At 31.1% G+C, this 20,093-nt stretch overlaps 1 non-coding gene across 1 annotated transcript; it reads right to left on the bottom strand.

Annotated features, from left to right (window-relative positions):
- Positions 1-1,965: 1,965 nt before the first annotated feature.
- On the bottom strand, positions 1,966-2,072 carry LOC131176699 (small nucleolar RNA R71). The gene has a single exon (XR_009146642.1). It is a non-coding gene; the product is annotated as a small nucleolar RNA R71 (small nucleolar RNA).
- Positions 2,073-20,093: the final 18,021 nt, after the last annotated feature.

Raw genomic sequence — 20,093 nt, 5'->3', positions numbered from 1 at the left:
TTACTCCAGCCTTTTTACCTCACTTTCTCTGGATCCTTCCCCCTTTTACCCATTCTAGAACAGTCCCCTTGCCTATATAAAGTGCCCTTTATCACTTTCTTTCCATAGAGAGCAAGGGAGTCATTTTTAGAAAGATAGAAAGAGGGAAAAGGAGGAGCATCTTCTGCATCTTCTTCCAGCAGCAGCAAGGATCACGTTTCTGCACTTTTCTGCAGAGATCCTGCAAATCACTGGTTTTTCTACCCCTTTAAGCTTACATTTCCATTATTTCTTCATTTCTTCATTTGGGTTTATTTTTAAACAATGATTTGTGAGTAGTTGATTGAGATTCTAGAGATGGGTTTGTAAATATTGATTTGTTTTGTGGTTTTGAATTGATTTAGCCATTTAAATGAAGATTGTTATATTTTGATTTATTGCTTGTGTGCTTATTTCCTTGCTTGATGAATGGGCCCTCATTAAGTTAAGTTTTAATCCTTAATAGATGGACTGAAAAGTGAATATTGGGGATGGATAATCTTGCAATAAACTTTATTTTCTTGGTGTTAGAAATAAGCTAAGAAGATTAAGGGGAACTTTCCAAAAATCAATTAGAGCATTAATTGGGTTTTTGTTAGATTTGAAATACCGTGAAAACAGGGTTTGATTTAATGAAAATCAATTTTGAGATGCTTGAAAAAGGTTTCAAAAATTTAAGAATTGATTTCCCTCAAAATTGCAATTCTCATGTGTTTGGCTAAATTAGGGAAAAATCACATGCAAACAATATTGAAAATCCAATCTCTAGAATCAATTTATTTTTCATTGAAATTAGATATAAATCCTCCAAACCTCATAAATAGCAATTTCAATTTAAATCCAATTTAAATTAATTCCAATTTAAATCCAATATCTAGAATTACTTTATTATTTTTTTTATTTTTAATTCTTCTTAATTTCATAAATAGAAATTTCAAATTAATTTTTGGTAATCTAGTTTAATTAATTTTAGTCAATTGATTGATCTAGTTTTAATTCCTCAAATACCAATTTTAATTCCAAATTTCATTTTACATCTTTAATTTTTGTCTTAATTTTAATTTTTAGATTTTATTTTTAATATCTTTTAATTTTTGTCATTCTAATTTGCTTATACTTTTATTTCCAATTTAAGCACAATTCCCTGTGGGATCGATATCAATTTTTAAAACTATACTACTGTGACCCGTGCACTTGCGGACACACCGTATCAAGTTTTTGGCGCCGTTGCCGGGGAATTGTTTGTTTTTAAGTTGGATTTTAATTGTTTTAAGCTAATTAGAATTTTTATTTTCTTTTATTTTCACTATTGTTCCTTGTGTTTTTCAGGTACTTTTCTTGTTTATGAGACGATCGAAAAGCACAAGTGATACTGAATTGTTGTTCAACCCAGAAATTGAAAAATTCTGTCGAGCCAACAAAAAGGAGTACAAGAGAAGAAAAGAAGCAGAAAAAGAAGAACAACAAATATTTGAGCAAGAGGAGACAATAGAAAATATGGAGAATCAAAATAGAGCTATTGGTGGAGACAATGGAGGAAACGAGCAAAACGGTCAAAATGCTGTTGTTAATCAAAATGATCCTCAAAGAAGATCCATGTTAGACTATGCTTTTCCTAGATGTACTGATGTGAGAGATAACAGACCTATTATTGGAGCTAATCAATTTGAATTAAAAACTGGTCTTATTCAAATGGTTCAGAATTCACAATTTGGAGGTAGCCCACTTGAAAATCCTCATTCTCATTTGAAGAAATTTTTGATGATATGTGGTACACAAAGACAACCTGGAGTTTCTGATGAAGTTATTCGGCTCACCTTATTTCCATTCTCTCTTCGGGATTCAGCATTGGAGTGGTATGATTCACTTCCACAAGCTATTATAGCTACTTGGGAGCAGCTATCTCAAGCTTTTCTATCTCAATTTTTCCCACCTGGGAAAACTACTCATTTGAGGAATTTGATGGTAGCTTTTAAACCAAGAGATGATGAAACTTTGTATGAATCCTGGATGAGATTTAAGGAGCTTGAAAGGCAATGTCCTCATCATGAAATACCCAAATGGATGATTGTTCAGAATTTCTACACCAGAGTTACTCCAGCCATAAGAAACACAATTGATTCACAAGCAGGAGGAGATTTCATGAGAATGACAAGTGAAGAATGCTATGATCTATTAGAGAAGATTGCTCATAATACCCATTTATGGGGAAATCCTAGAGCACTTGAGCCAAAGAAAGCCGGGATTTATGAACTTGACTCGATTAACTACATGAATGCAAAATTTGATCAGTTGACTCAGCTTCTTAGTGATTTTTGCACAAAGGCAACAACCTCAACTCCTACAACTATGCAACAAGTTGCCTTCACAAATGGAACTCAAAGTTGTGGAGTTGATTATTCTTCTTATGGTGATGATTATTTGCAAGAACAAGCTGCTTATGCAGGAGGTTATCAACAGAAACCTATGGGAAATGCTTATTCTAATGTGAACAACTCAACATGGAGACCACAAGCAACTTTTGCTCAACAAGGCCAAAGCTCAAATTATGCTCATAACCAGCAGTTTATGCAGCAAAATAGGCCTCAATTTCAGCCTCAATTTCAGCCCACAAGGCAGCCACCACCTGGATATCAAGCAAGAGCACAACAATCCCTTCCATCCCATGAACCGAAGCCAACCTTGGAGAGCATGATGGAGAAATTTTTTGCTGAACAAAGCAAGATGAATAACAAATTGGAGGAAGAAATGCAACACATGAGACAAACCATGGATCAATTACAAGTCCACAACCGCATGTTGGAGACTCAATTGGCGCAACAAGCAAGCTCATCAGGAAGCAATTCCTATGGGAAACTACCTAGCCAACCACAAAACCCTCATGAACAATGTAAGTTGGTGACCTTGAGAAGTGGTAAGAAAGTTGGTCAAGAGAGTGAAAACAAGAGAGAAGAAAAAGAGAGCACAAAAGAAGAAAATTCAGTTGAGAGCAAGAAAAATGAAAAAGAAGAAGAAAGCAAAAGTGAGCAAGATGAGGGAGAGAAACCATACATCCCACCTGAACCTTACAAACCCACCCTTCCCTACCCTCAAAGATTCATCAAGCATAAACTAGACAAACAATTTGGCAAATTCCTTGAAGTGCTAAAGAAGTTGTATATCAATGTGCCATTCACTGAGGCACTATCCCAAATGCCAAGTTATGCCAAGATTATGAAGGATATTCTTTCCAACAAGAGAAGGCTAGAAGATTATGACACCATCAACTTGGGAGAGCAATGCGGCTATAATTCAGAAAAAGTTACCTCCCAAACTCAAAGATCCGGGTGTGTTTTCCATCCCTTGTCATATTGGTGATAATTGTGTGGCAAATGCTTTATGTGACCTTGGAGCTAGCGTCAGCCTAATGCCTCTTTCAATATATGAGAAGTTGAATATGGGAGAATTGAAGCCCACAAACATGTATCTTTCATTACGACTGCTCAATTAAGTATCCGGAAGGCATTCTTGAAAATGTGCCTATCAAGGTTGGGAAATTTTACATTCCGGTGGACTTTGTCATTTTGGATATGGAAGAAGACACAAAAGTTCCTATCTTATTGGGAAGACCCTTTTTGGCAACAGCTGGTGCATTAATTGATGTAAAGGGTGAGCAATTGACGCTTAGAGTGGGAGATGATCAAATGATATTCAACATCAATCCAGCCATGAAAAGGAAACATGAAGAAGTTGATTCTTGTTTGGGTAGACATTATTGATGAGATTGTTCAAGAGCATTTCAGAAAAAGCTACCCACAAGACCCACTTGAAAATTGCTTAGTCCATGGTGGGAGCATTGATGATGATAATCACAACATAGCTGCTTTTGCACAACACTTGGAGAGTTCTCCACCACATCCTGAAGCCACAATTTTTCAACTTGAAGGAGTGCAAAATTTGGAGATCAAACCACCATCATTAAAGGTAGAGGATGCCCCAAAGGTAGATCTTAAACCTCTTCCTTCCAACCTCAGGTATGCTTTTCTTGGACCAAATGAAACATATCCTGTTATAATTAATGCATGTTTGACTGATATTGAGATTGACAAATTGTTGAGAGTTTTGAGAGAATATAGAAGAGTTTTGGGTTATGCAATTGATGATATAAAGGGAATTAGTCCAACAGTTTGTATGCATAGGATTTTCCTTGAGCCAAATAGTAAACCTTCCATTGAACACCAAAGAAGATTGAATCCTACAATGAAGGATGTTGTGAAAAAGGAAATCCTAAAATTACTAGCTGCTGGAATTATTTACCCTATTTCTGACAGTGAGTGGGTTAGTCCTGTGCATGTTGTACCAAAAAAAGGTGGGGTGACAGTTGTTAAAAATGAGAATAATGAATTGATACCCACTAGAATCATATGAGTTGGAGAATGTGCATAGACTATAGGAAGTTGAACAATGCCACAAGAAAAGACCATTTTCCCCTTCCTTTTATGGATCAAATGTTAGAGAGATTAGCCAAGCATTCATTCTTTTGTTACTTAGATGGATATTCTGGTTTCTTTCAAATTCCAATACATCCTGATGACCAAGAAAAAACTACCTTCACCTGTCCCTATGGCACCTTTGCCTATCGAAGGATGCCATTCGGATTGTGTAATGCGCCTGGCACATTTCAAAGATGCATGATGGCCATTTTTTCTGATTTTATTGAAGAAATTATGGAGGTCTTCATGGATGACTTTTCAGTTTATGGTACTAATTTTGATTCATGCTTGACTAATTTGTCTAAAATCTTGCAGAGATGTGCTGATAATGATCTGGTGTTGAATTGGGAGAAATGCCACTTTATGGTCCAAGAGGGAATCGTTTTAGGGCATTTGATCTCAAATAGGGGAATTGAAGTGGATAGAGCTAAAATAGAAATTATTGAAAAAATGCCACCTCCAACTACTGTTAAAGGAGTGCGGAGTTTCCTTGGACATGCCGGGTTTTACCGGCGATTTATTCAAGATTTTTCTAAACTTGCTAAACCCTTAACAAATCTTTTGAATCATGATGTTAAATTTGATTTTAATCAAGATTGTATGGTTGCTTTTTGCAGGTTAAAGACGGCATTAACAATGACTCCTATCATGCAACCCCGATTGGACTTTGCCATTCAAATTATGTGTGATGCAAGCGAGTTTTTGTTGGAGCCGCCCTTGGCAAAAGATAGAAAACCTTATGCCATTTACTATGCAAGCCGAACCCTTGATGAAGCCCAAGTCAATTACGCTACAACTGAAAAGGAGTTCCTTGCGGTAGTATTTGCTCTCAATAAATTCCGTTCTTATTTGGTCAACTCAAAGGTAATAGTTTTCACTGATCATGCAGCAATAAAGTATTTAATGAGCAAGAAAGAAGCTAAATCTAGGTTGATTAGATGGATATTGTTACTTCAAGAATTTGATTTGGAAATAAGAGATAAAAAGGGTGTTGAGAATGTGGTGGCTGATCACCTTTCTAGGATGAAAACTGAAAATAAAGATGATGAAATTGTGCCAATTGATGAATTTTTCATGAATGAGCAGTTGTATGTGTTGAATTCTGCACTTCCATGGTTTGCTGATATTGTGAATTTCTTGTCTTGTGGTGTCTTGCCACCTGATTTGTCTTGGCAGCAAAAGAAAAGATTCTTGCATGATGTTAAATTTTATTCTTGGGAAGAACCTCTTTTGTTTAGGAGATGCAATGATGGAATAATTAGAAGATGTATACCAGAGGAAGAAATTCATGATGTTATTTACCATTGTCATTCCTCTGAATATGGTGGTCATTTTAGTGTCTCAAAAACTGTTGAAAAAGTCTTGACATCAGGTTTCTATTGGCCTAAAATGTTTAAACATGTGAGAGACTTTGTAAGCAAGTGTGATAGGTGTCAAAGGGTAGGCAACATTTCCAAAAGAGATGAGATGCCTCAACAATCCATATTAGAAGTTGAATTATTTGATGTGTGGGGAATTGATTTCATGGGGCCATTTCCATCTTCTTATGGAAATAAATATATCTTGGTAGGGGTAGACTATGTATCTAAATGGGTAGAAGCTATTGCTACACCTACCAATGATGCAAAAGTTGTGGTGAAATTTCTGAAAAAATTTGTTTTGACCAGGTTTGGTGCCCCACGTGCCATAATTAGTGATGGTGGTAGCCATTTTTGCAACCACCAATTTGAAAAATTGATGAGAAAATATGGGGTAAAACATAGGATTGCCACACCATATCACCCTCAAACAAATGGCCAAGTAGAAATCACAAATAGAGAAATCAAGCAAATCTTGGAGAAAACTGTCAATAAGTCCAGAAAAGATTGGTCCCTTAAATTAGATGACACTCTTTGGGCATATAGAACAGCATTTAAAACCCCCATAGGAACTACACCTTATAGGTTAGTTTTTGGGAAATCATGCCATTTGCCCGTAGAGTTAGAACATAAAGCTTATTGGGCCATTAGAGCAATCAATTTTGATTTACAAGCTGCTGGATATAAAAGACTTTTGCAACTTGATGAATTAGAAGAATTGAGACTTGATGCTTATGAAAATGCTAGGATCTATAAAGAAAGAACTAAAAAATGGCATGATAAGCATATCAAGAAAAAGGACTTTAAAGAAGGAGATTTGGTTCTCTTATTCAATTCAAGGTTAAAATTTTTTCCAGGAAAATTAAAATCAAGGTGGTCCGGTCCATTTAAAATTGTGAAAGTTTTCCCCCATGGTGCTGTTGAAATTTTTGGTGAAAAATCGGGTAATTTCAAGGTAAATGGGCAAAGGTTGAGGCACTATTCAGTTGGTGAGCCAATTGAGAAGATAGCAACTTGCTATCTTTCTCATTCTCCATAACATTTTGAGTGAGTATGGTCAAGCTAAAGACCTAAACTTAGCATTTTTGGGCATAACTCATAATTTTTCATTGATTCTTTATTTCTTTCATATATATATTTGTTTTAAGTTTTTCTATACTCCTTATTCAGAGTTTAACATTGTTCTAATTTCCTTGTGCAGATGGGATGCAATGCATTGCAAGCAAAAAAAAAAAAAAAAAAAAAAAAAAATTTCATGTCTTTATTTTCGTTGCTTAATTCGTATTTTGAATTTATTTAGTTAATATTTTGCTTGTGTTGTTTTTCTTTTACTTGAACCGTTTACTTATTCAGTTTTTTTTAGTTCCTCATAAAATACAATTTTCTTTTATATCTTTAATACATTGCTCACTTGCTTTTATGTGCTCTTTCAGAATTTACACTTGATAATTATATTATCTGCGCTTAACTTCCCTATTCCAAATTTTTGAGATTAATCGATTTAATGGATTCCATTGCACTGTTTCTTTTGCAATGAGTGCAGCAGCTGTCCACATTTTATCTAATTAAATTGGCTGCACTTCAATGAGGTAATAATTCTCATCTCAGCTTGTGTCACTGTCAACACAAGTTGTGCTATCGCTTATGCAACAGGGTAATAATTCTCTATGCACATATAGCCCAATTATCCCATTCCTTGCACCCTTTTAACATTGAGGACAATGTTCATTCTGAGTATGGGGGAGAGGGTAAATTTTTTGCAAAAATTATTTTTCCTTGCAAAAATTATTTTTCTTTTTCATTTGCATATAGCGACACACTCATTACTTCATACTTGTACATATTCACGTATATACACTGCATACATACTTAGTTGCATATAGGTTGACTATACATTTACACTCATGCATATCATTCACTCATTTAAAATTTTTGAATTTTTTAAACCAGTCTTTGAATTCCATAAGTTGCTTATTCAAGCAATCCAACTTGCCTTTAGATGGATAGTGGAATGAAAGTTCCAGCTGGGTACAAAGTCTTAAGCATTATTCTTTCTCTTACTAAATAGCTGAAAATTAATACATTCATCTAGGTATGCAGATTCTGATTAGTTATTTTTGAGTTTTGAGTGTCTGGATAAGCCTTTAAGAAAGAAAATGGTCATTGTCGTCTCACCATTCCTAGAACAAGCATCTTAGATCTTTCAAAGCGAAATTTTTAACTTGCATTTGATAAGAATATGATTTAGGCATTTCTTCATATTTTAAACCTCACATTTAGCCTTAACCTACCTTAATTTCATTTTAACCCTTGCAAACCCCCTTGAACCTTAATTCCCTAATTTCTTTGGAACCCAAATCATTTACCTAGCCATAAAACCTAAACACTACCACCTATCTATGAGAATAATATTTTAGCAATTAAGTGCATAAAATAAAAAAATAAATAAAAAAAAAAAAAAAAAATTCGGAACATCTTGAAAAGTGCTAGAGTAATTGTGAAAAGTTGAAAAGGTCACCAAAATATCCCAAAGGTAATTTTGGGTGTAACATGAAATAGGGACACATACAAAATCAAAATAAAATAAAATAAATAAGCATCAAAAGTAGTCCCTTTGTATAATCATTGTGATAAGCACTTGAGATTCATTGTGAATTTCTTTCCTCTTGACTTCATAAAAAAATAAAAAAATAAAAAAAATAATAAAAAAAAAGAGAGAGAAAAAAAAGATGCACTTTGAGTTTCATGATTAATATTATTCTCATATTTTGTTTACCTTATTCCCTTTCTTTGTTAACCACAATCTTACCTTATTAGACCCCATTACAACCCTTAAAAAGACCTAATGATTCTTTGAAAAATGCTTGTTACATTAGTAGAGTTAGATCTTTTATGCTTGCATATGGGTTTGGCAATATAATCTTCCATACATTACTCACCATCTATTTGAGACACATTGGCTATCTATTTCATTTAGGTTTGTTTTGGCACAATTGACTCTTGTAGCTGATTGGTATTTGTTGCTTGGGTTGATTGGTTAATTCTTAGCTATTCTGTAATAGTTGAGAGTGCTTGCTTCATTCTTTGTGCTTTTGCTGGTGGGAATTTGGAATGTTGGTGGCTAGAGGTAAGTTGGTAGTTTGGATTAGTGAATTTTGTGTTTTCAAAGACTGATTCTATTCCCTTCCAAATGAGTTTTAATGAAATTTTGCTTGAGGACAAGCAAGAGTTTGAGTATGGGGGAATTTGATGCATGCATTTTAGATCATCATTTAGGAGTAATTTTTGCACATAATTTACCCTTATTCATAGCTATTATTTTAGATATTAGTATATATTTAGTCAATTTTACAATTTTCACATTTCTTAGTTTAATTTTTGGAATTTATTTGCTTTGTAGGTTAAATCTGGAGAAATTTGATGAATTTTGATCAGAGTAGCCATTTGGAGGAGATTAAAGTCGAATTGCAAAAAATTTTGAAGTTGAGTTAAAAATGGCCGAGAGCGACACAACCTGCAGCACAACCGAATTAGCTTATGTCGCAGGTTGTGTCGATCGTCAGATATTCACGCCGAGAGCGACACAACCCGCGACACAACTGACTCGCTTATGTCGTTTCTTGGAAAATTTTGACGTGGCATTTCCGTTACTCGACCTTTTTACCTCACTTTCTCTGGATCCTTCCCCCTTTTACCCATTCTAGAACAGTCCCCTTGCCTATATAAAGTGCCCTTTATCACTTTCTTTCCATAGAGAGCAAGGGAGTCATTTTTAGAAAGATAGAAAGAGGGAAAGGGAGGAGCATCTTCTGCATCTTCTTCCAAAGAAGGATCACGTTTCGCACTTTTTGCAGAGATCCTGCAAAATCTGGGTTTTTCTACCCCTTTAAGCTTACATTTCCATTATTTCTTCATTTCTTCATTTGGGTTTATTTTTAAACAATGATTTGTGAGTAGTTGATTGAGATTCTAGAGATGGGTTTGTAAATATTGATTTGTTTTGTGGTTTTGAACTGATTTAGCCATTTAAATGAAGATTGTTATATTTTGATTTATTGCTTGTGTGCTTATTTCCTTGCTTGATGAATGGGCCCTCATTAAGTTAAGTTTTAATCCTTAATAGATGGACTGAAAAGTGAATATTGGGGATGGATAATCTTGCAATAAACTTTATTTTCTTGGTGTTAGAAATAAGCTAAGAAGATTAAGGGGAACTTTCCAAAAATCAATTAGAGCATTAATTGGGTTTTTGTTAGATTTGAAATACCGTGAAAACAGGGTTTGATTTAATGAAAACCAATTTTGAGATGCTTGAAAAAGGTTTCAAAAATTTAAGAATTGATTTCCCTCAAAATTGCAATTCTCATGTGTTTGGCTAAATTAGGGAAAAATCACATGCAAACAATATTGAAAATCCAATCTCTAGAATCAATTTATTTTTCATTGAAATTAGATATAAATCCTCCAAACCTCATAAATAGCAATTTCAATTTAAATCCAATTTAAATTTAATTCCAATTTAAATCCAATATCTAGAATTACTTTATTATTTTTTTTTTATTTTTAATTCTTCTAAATTTCATAAATAGAAATTTCAAATTAATTTTTGGTAATCTAGTTTAATTAATTTTAGTCAATTGATTGATCTAGTTTTAATTCCTCAAATACCAATTTTAATTCCAAATTTCATTTTACATCTTTAATTTTTGTCTTAATTTTAATTTTTAGATTTTATTTTTAATATCTTTTAATTTTTGTCATTCTAATTTGCTTATACTTTTATTTCCAATTTAAGCACAATTCCCTGTGGGATCGATATCAATTTTTAAAACTATACTACTGTGACCCGTGCACTTGCGGACACACCGTATCAGTAGTTGCCATCGGTCTAAAGCAGAAAGAGAGGGGAAAAGAGAGAGCGAGAGAGATCGAGAGATGGGGGGAGGAAGGTTTTTCTCTCTGCTCCTGATAGGCTAGTTTTTTTTTTTAATATATAAACTTATATATTACATTATTTTAACCCTTTTTACACCCAAAAACAAATAATACTATACTAGAACATCAATTTACAATATATGTATATCATTATATGAAATCAACTTCATGAAATTAAAGTACTATGCATTTTTAAATATAATAATATATTTATTATTGATATTATCAATAAATAGTAATAGTCATTTAACAAGGTCAATAAATTGTTATTTGAAAAATATGATAAATTTCAATTATAACTAGAAATAATATTTAAATTGTGCATAGATAAATACTCCCATAACCATTCAAACATTTAAAATAATATTGGGTTTCATTATAACTTAAATAAAATTTTATAATTAAAATATTCTTACCAAGACTAAGAAAAATGTTACTCGTTAATTCAAAAAAATATTTATAAAATAAATTAATAAAGAATGAAAATTTCAGGCTATTACAAAAATTATTTTCCTATTTTAGTTAATAATTATATTTTTATGCAGAAATCATTTACCGACTATATTTTTATATAGTCATAGAATTTCAAAGATAAATAATAAATATTATTATAAATACAAGTAAAGTTGATTGAAAAAATAAGTTATAGTATCAAAATTATGGATATATCTTTGTAAATTTTATTAGATTAACAGAAATGATAATATACATATACCTTATATTTATTTAATAAATTAATTTTTATGAAATTTTTATATTTTATATCATAAATTTATATAAAGCGATAATAATTTTTGTAAAAAAATTTTTGACAAAAAAAAATCATATTAATAGAAAAATAATTTTAACACCTTGCAAAAAATATGAAGATATTGCATTTTTGAAAATAATATAATAAAATATTATCTTTAATTAATAATAATGTTGTACATTTTTATTATTATTAAATTTAAATAATTCAATTCATTATTATTAATTTAAAATAATTTTTTATTATATTAATTACAAAAAAATATTATATTTATATATTATTGGAAATAATATTATTTTTCATTAATGTAATATATTTTTTGTAAAGTAATAAAGAAAATAAATATCACTTTACATAAATTTAAATGATAAAATATGAAAATTTTATAATGTTTAAACTATTTTTATGAATAAAGTAATTATTATATTCTAAACAAAATAATCGTAGAAATTATAATCAATTTATATATAAAAAGAATTAGATAAGGTATTTTAACTAGCTATACCATAAATTAATTAAAAAATTACTACCACAATAGTTGAAATTTATTCAATGAAATTAAATAAGAAAGAAATTTAAATAAAAAATTAATTTAATAATAATAATAATTAAAAATTAAAATTACATGTTAACCCATGCATAGCATGTGCATTCTGCTAGTTTGTTAATTATTCCTAGGTCAATAGACTACTCAAAATACCCACAATTAAGGGATGTTTTGTGGTCAATAGATCTCACATATATATCAGATTTGCTTCCTGTGACGCCCCTTACCCGTCTATTGTATAGTCGAGCAAGAAGTGCCACATTCGGTGCCGGAGCACCCTATCTTGTCTTGTCATGTCTATTGTAAATTTTAATGTCATTTAAATCAGGTAATTTATGTGTAGAATTTTTTTTTTATATACCTTATTTCTGTGGAGACCCGGACAGATCCTCCTCTGTTTTATTAGCATCTGGCGGGTTCCACTATCACGTGTTAACATATACATATTCATTTCATACATTTCCATATCATATTCTCTTGTATCATATCATTTACAATTATTTATGGGATCTAAAAATGAAATATCATCTATTGCATTCATATAGAAATTCATAGATAATAAATTACAAGTTTTCATTTCAATCTCAAAGTTTAATTACAGGTCCAAAATAAAATACATCATGACTAAACATAATGAACCAAAATACTAGTCTATACATGGGCCCTACCAAAATACAAAAGACTAGTGAGGTGACTCTAGTCGGTGGCAAATCTGGTCGAAACTCTGTTCGAATACTACTGTGGCGGCTGCTGATCTTCAGTACCTACGCGATGGAAAACCAACGCGCTAAGCATAACGCTTAGTGGTGCATAATTTATAATATCAATAATTAAACAATTGAATTAATATCTGCAAATCATAATTTTTGGGTCTTTTACATTTTTATTTCTCTTTGGAAACAATTAACATTACTAGGATCTTTCCTGTTTACTTATTGTATATTCAGTATTAATTAATTATTATCAATGCCCAAGAAACCTATAACAAATTATAAAAGCTGGATACACGGGAGTATACGGGTTAGACAGCCATATGTCTACCCCAGATACATACATCGTGCACGAGGCCACCGTGCACGAGACCCGCTGTCAGGCTTGTAAAGCCAGAAATAAAGTAGGCACAATGGCCAGTAAGTAGGCATATAGCCTGTAGAACAATCATACCAGACATATATTGTCAGTTCATGATTTTCTCGGTAGGCAGTACTGCTATCTATAGTCCCTAATTGGTATACCAATTTATCCAAACTAAATAAATAAGTCTAGGTATACTATGGGCAATTAAACATTTTTAATTAATTTAGCACTATTCACTGTTACTATTTTCTAGTACTGTTCATTAGTACCATTAATTTCATATTAATAGGACATTAGTCCCAATTTACATATTCATATCATTTTTAATATTTAATTTTCCTTATGAGTATTTTAATTATCATATATAGCATTTTTCCCATGAACCTTTCTTTAGGTTCATGTTGATGTGTTATCTTTATCTAGGAATTTGACTAGGTTAGGATGTCTATTTAGTCACACTTTCTTCATAACAATTGCTCCTCTATGTTTAAACTTGAATTTCAGTTTTGAATCACTGAATTTGGAGTTATAGAACTCAAGTTATGGTCAAAATACCATAACTGGTCCCTTTGCCTCTAAGCTGTCCAGAATTTACAATTCCTGATCAATAAACTTTGACCAGTCATTTGATCATTTTATGGTCATTTTTAGACTTAGATTCCTTCACAAGATATGTTCCTCTATGTCTTAGGGACTCCCAGGTACAATTTCATAATTTTTTCAAGCTTGGTATAGTGAGTTATAGTCAGTGTATTAACCTGGACTCTCAGTCCTATAAGGGCAATAACCAACTTCAGGGCAGTATGTTTGACCCTCTTTTTAGGGTCTTTACTCTTAGAATTTGGCAAAGATGTCTAAATCAATGTTGTAGCCCTAAGTGTCATGTTTCCAGATCATATTGGACATCTCAAATGGAATTTCCTAGTGGGAGTTATGGCCAAATGAACACACAGGTATCAAATGGCATTCTGGGTTCAACTTAACATTTTCTAGATTTCAATTCCTATGTTTGGCTAATATTTTCCCTAGGATGCAATGGTTTCTAGAGCTTGGTCAAAACATAAAAATTGTTGTGCTATGTCTTATAAAACTTTTGGCACTAGTTTCACTCAATTTGCAGCTTTGGAGACCAAGTTATGGCATTTTTGCCAAAACTGGTCAAGCATAACAAAGGAACAGTATTTTGGACAATTTCCGGGTTGGCAGTTTTAGTGACTCAACTTGTGCTAACAATTTGAATTGGTTAAAGGAAAAACTGGGTTAAGTGGTCTTCATGAAAAGTGTAGCCCTATGTCTAAACTTTCCATGAGTAAAATTTTAGGTCATTTGGACCAGTATAGAGAGAGTTATGACCAAATGAACACGTACTGTTCATTTGGTCATTTTCTAGGTTGGCAGTTTCAGTGACCCAACTTGTGCTAACAATTTGAATTTGTTAAAGGCAAAACTGGGTTAAGTGGTCTTCATGAAAAGTGTAGCCCTATGTCTAAACTTTCCATGGGTAAAATTTTAGGTCATTTAGACCAGTATAGAGAGAGTTATGACCAAATGAACATGTACTGTTCATTTGGTCATTTTCTGGGTTGGGTGCAGGGAAATCCGAATTTGGGCAGTATTTAGGTCAAGTTTTGGACAGAATTTGAGCATGGTTTCTTCATGGAAAATGGGCTATTTTGGGTCTAGTTTCACCTCCAATTGGCCTCATACCAATTGGGGTCACACAATTTCATTTATGGCTTAAAATATACACTGCCCTCAACAAACACAACCTGCAGAAAATTGACACTTCCAAAACTCAATCTCCTCCAACTTCCTTACTTCAATTTGCATGCAATACACTTCTATAAGCAATAATCTCATCCCAATTAGGTCAAATTTCAAGCATTTACACAAAATCTCCAAGTCATGTACACAAACCCTAATTTCCAAGTTTCAAACTCAATCAATTCAATCCCTTTTCACTTCTCATACATATAATCATATCAATCATCATCTCTAAACTCATTTACATTATTTGAACACAATAAAGCCCAACACATTTCATGGCTGCCAAAATTTGGGGACATCATGGGTTCATGAATTTCTTGTTAATTTCTTGAAATTTCCACTTATCTCAAGCCACTTTCAAGTATTAAAGAAGAAGGAAGGGAGAAAAACACTAACCTCTTGTGACCCAACTTGGAAATTTTCCCAAAACTTCAATTTTCCTTCTTCCTATGGGTACCTAGAGCTTCCTTATGATGTAGGCTAAATTTTTAATGAAGGGGACTATGGGTTTTGGGGAGTGAAAGCTTGGGAAATCAAGCTTTAAGCTTGATAACAATGGTGGGGAGGGAGAGACTAAGGGAGACGGCAAGGAGGGAGAGAGAAGAGGAAGAAGAAGATGGTTGGTGGGGTTTTGTCTCTTGTGGGTATTTATATATATACATTTATGTGTACTTTATTGTTTTTAAATTTCATTAATCTATTTCCTTTCTTTTCTTTTCTTTCCTTTTCTTTTCTTTTCTTTTCTTCTTCTTTCTCTTCTCATTTTTCAATTTCAAATTCATAAAATTAATTTATGTTAATTATTCTATTTCCAAATTTTAATTTGACATTTAAGTCAAAATTCACCTCTAGGGGTGAAATGACCAAAATGCCTTTCATGGTGCTCATCGGATTATTTTTATTTTTTTATACCAATTAATAAATTCTCTAAATTTTATTTTATTTCTCAAAATTTTTCCTATATTTTTTTAATATTTATTTCATTAATTTATGCCTCCTCACTATAGTTTAAGTGTAGTTCCAGACATCCTGACTGTCCGAACAGACATTAGTCGTCGGAACAGTAAAATGTACGGACTACCTACGGTGAGGGCGTTACACTTCCATTGTTGCTGGCTGCTATACTCATTCTCTTGATCTAGTTAAGGCTTGTATGCCCAACAAGAAAGAAAGAAGAGGAAAGGACAGAGAAAGTCGATAAAGATGTACGATGGCATTGTTCCACTAAAGGCCACGTGGTTCTTTTCAAATCATATTTTTCTTATTAAAAGACTTCACAATTATCACATCGACACACACAATCCATAGTGGATTAGACAAATGTGAAATTTTGATATACAATTATTATACATGCAATGATTTTATTATGTATTATATATATAACAATAACAAAATAAGGAAATTAAGGAAGAAAAATTAGGAATGAGTTGAAAATAATTATTGAAAAGATATCAGGATGAGATGCATGCATTTATATATACAAAACAAATGTTATATATGTATGAGGCGGCTTGTTTACCACCGTTTTTTATGATCTCGTCATAAACTTAGGACTTGCTTATTCCTTCAAAGATTATATATAATTATATTATTTAAATAAAAAATTATCATAAGAATAAGATAGTGATGAGCGTATCCGAATTCAAAGAAATTGATAGGAATTATATAATAACTTGATCAACTGCCATTCGAAATAAAAAAAATAAAAAAGGTAACAACCAGCAACTTGTCATATTATTAATTCTTTTAATTTAATAATTAAGTGACTATATCACAATAATGCCGAAGATTATTGTAAAAGAACATTAACAAATAATAACTTTCTTTTTTTATAAGAATTTTTATTGTTATATATAAAATATAAAAATATAATATTTAAAATGAAAAATATTCATCAAATGCAAAGACATGAAAGCTGGAGGATTTCTTGAGCCCCATATGCCTTCAAATTTCAAGATAATTTTCACCGGTTATCTTGAAGACAATATTATCTCTAAACTTTAATTTATATTATCAAATCACCTTAATATTAATTTACCTTATAATAAAATCCTTTTAACTTATTATTTTCGATTTCCTAAATATCTCACTACCATGACATAAGTTAAAAGAAAGAAGAATGTTAATTACTATTTTATCCTCACCATCTTCAACCATCTCCCCATCTCCCTGTCTCTCTCACCGATTCCCTCTATCAATATCAATTACAGAGTCTTATCTTCCAAATGAAAAAAATAAAATAAAATAAAATATCAGGAGAAACTTTTTGCTGATGAGAAGGAAAAACTGCAACAAATCCACTTAAAGACCTAAAATAAACATAAATTCATTCTTCAATATGTTTATTTATTATCAATTTTAAATCAGAAAATATTAATATTATATAGAAATGTATAACGATATATAAAAAAAAGTGCAAGATCACATAAAAAATATAATTTCTTATTTATGGATACAATTTTAGTAACAAATAAACATATTTAATAAATATTAACGAGTGCAATATTGTACTTGTTAGAAAAGTCATTTAAATAATTATATTATTATATAATTAATAAAAATTATAAATTAAACTTTTATCAAACAATAATCAATATTTATTTATTTTTTTTATGAATCACATATTTTATTAATTTTAAATAGATGGAAAAAATTAACAAGAAAGGCACATATAACACCCAAGTTAGCATATTCAATCTGTACTTAATTTAGCACTTAAAATATTAAGTATAAAAAAAACAATATAAAGACTTAAAAATACAAAATAGGACGAAAAAATTCAAAGCTTTATTTTTTTTTAATTTCCCATTATCCTTTTTTATTTTCTTTGTATATATAAGATTTTTAGTGTATTTTAAATAAATATTAACTGTGTAATATTTAATTATTATTATTATTATTATTATTTTGTTCATTTTAAAAATATTTTTAACTTGAATTATTATTATTATTATTATTACTATTATTATTTTTTATTATTAATATTATTATTTTTAAGTTTAATTTTTTAAAAAACACTGAGGGGACCAAGTGTCTCTTGTATATAAACTCTTAATTCTAATTAAAATAAAATAATTGATAATGCATGCAATTAAAAAAAATTGGGGGAGGCGCTCAACCATGGCAGATAATAATATTGTTACATGAAAATTATATTTAAATTTCAACATTTTGTGTATGGTGAGGGAACATATTCTTGGGCCGTCGTAATTGAAATTTGTTTGTGTGGTCATTTCTTTAATTTTATTCTTCTTTCAGGATTTGGCATATTTCTTCTTTTTAATTATTTTCATTCATTAGCTAATTAATAACATTAATGAGCACAACAAGCAGTTTATTATTGCCTATTGGCCATTTGAAGACAAGTGATCGGTTGGTTTTGATGCATTTATTAATTAATTTTATATCAAAGTTTGATTTATTTATTTATTGATTCGTTTATATTGCACATGGGTCTTAGTTTTCCAAGATAACCGTAAAAATTATATATATAATTAAAAAATGAAGAAAAAAAGACCATAGATTTGCGATGACTCCAAGTCGTCCAATTATAAAGTTAAATTGCCCTGAAATTTCAGTTTCAGTTTGAACATACCATGCATGCATTATCGATGCTTCCACGAAATGAGAAAAGCAGATCTGATGAGAAGCTACTTTGGTTGGTATTGGTAACTTTGAATGGTCAAATCCCATATGGGTATTCAATATATGCATTTCCTTTATATTTTGTAGACCTTGAAATACCAAAAAGAACACTAAAATAATCTGTAAAACAAGTAACCAATTTTGATTTAATGATAATAGATCTTTTTTTGAAAAAAAAAATGAAGTTATAAATTTGAATATTATTGAAGCTAATTAATTAAAGTAAAATAAAAAATAAAAAAAGGAAAAGAGGTGGATGGCTTAACAAAAAGATCAAGACGCTACTTTTGTAGTTTGAGATTTCCACGTACTTGAATGATATATTGATTTTTCAACTGTGACTTGTAGACTTTGGAGGAAAGGATAGTAAAACAGGTTTAGAAATCTTAATTTTAGGCGCCATGCAAACAATGGAAATGAAGAAAAGTGAGAATGCATGGAATTCAAGGTTTGCTAAACATTTTTTTATTCAGTGGGTCAAATGCTTAATGAATGTTTCATGCTAAGTTTTTCCTGGTTTAATTATTAATAAAACGGTTTGTTTATAAAAAAAAAAAAAGAGTCAGATGCTCAATATATCAAATAATAAAAAGGGGACTATACAGTAAGAGATAGTCCGTGTGTTCCAACTTGAATATATGCTATTGAATGAAGATAACACGTGGCTGATGACCCTTATTTGTCTTTGAGAAAAAAGACGTTAGGTTTATCAAAAATCTTATCAACTTGCTTGGTCAATTTTTGGTTCTTGCAGTGCAGTTTCCTATTAGAAATTGCAGTGCCAACTAGAACATACCCACTAGGGGTGAGCAGATTTCAGTTTAAACAAAAAAACTGAGCCAAATCGAGTCAATTCGATTCAATCGATTTAATTTTAAAATTTAATCGGTTCTGTTTGGTTTTATATTATAAAAATTTTGGTTATTTCCGTTTGGTTCGATTTTGAAGAGAAAAAATCTATTAAACCGAACCGAATAGTAATTTTATATATTTAAATCGAACCAAATCAAACCGTATCGACTTTTGAGAAAAAGGACGCTAGGTTTATCAAAAATCTTATCAACTTGATTGGTCAATTTTTGGTTCTTGCAGTGTAGTTTCCCATCAGAAATTGCAGTGCCAACTAGAACATACCCACAAGGGGTGAGCAGATTTCGGTTTAAACCAAAAAATTGAACCGAATCGAGTCAATTCGTTTTAATCGGTTTGATTTTAAAATTTAATCGGTTCGGTTTGGTTTAATATTATAAAAATTTTGGTTATTTCGGTTTCGTTCAATTTTGAAGAGAAAAAATCAGTTAAACCGAACCGAATAATAATTTTATATATTCAAATCGAACCAAATTAAACCGTATCGACTTATGAATTGGTTTATTTTTATGGGAAATTTATGAATTATATTTAATTATATATATATAAATTATTTAATTCCATTCATTAATATTTATTAGGTTTAAACCAAAGTCAAAATTAGACCAAGTAACTTAAAAATTAAGTCTAAATTAAAAAATAATAAAATATAA

This window comes from Hevea brasiliensis, unplaced genomic scaffold (assembly GCF_030052815.1).
Source record: "Hevea brasiliensis isolate MT/VB/25A 57/8 unplaced genomic scaffold, ASM3005281v1 Scaf226, whole genome shotgun sequence".
NCBI classification, from domain to species: Eukaryota; Viridiplantae; Streptophyta; class Magnoliopsida; order Malpighiales; family Euphorbiaceae; genus Hevea; species Hevea brasiliensis.
The sequence above is the reverse complement of the archived record's forward strand: the minus strand, read 5'-3'. Positions and strand labels throughout refer to the sequence as shown.